The sequence below is a fragment of the Gigantopelta aegis genome, chromosome 5 (assembly GCF_016097555.1).
Source record: "Gigantopelta aegis isolate Gae_Host chromosome 5, Gae_host_genome, whole genome shotgun sequence".
Lineage (NCBI taxonomy): Eukaryota > Metazoa > Mollusca > Gastropoda > Neomphalida > Peltospiridae > Gigantopelta > Gigantopelta aegis.
Window position 1 is genome coordinate 34,419,195 of NC_054703.1, and position 259 is coordinate 34,419,453.

A 259-nucleotide genomic window follows, 5' to 3' on the forward strand; every position below is an offset into this window, starting at 1 on the left:
CACAGATATTCGAAATAAAAACTGTATTTAATGTGCAACTGTAGGCACTAAAACCCTTCTATAACTCCGATTCAGTGCCCCACAATTAGTATATCAAAGACAGTGGTATGTGCTGATCTGTATGTGAGAAACTACATATAAAAGATCTGTTACTACCAATGGTTTGAAGATGTGTCAAAATTATAAAAAATTTGACATCAAATATCCCACGTGCTCTAGTGGTGTCGCTAAACAAAACAAACTATATATATATATAACT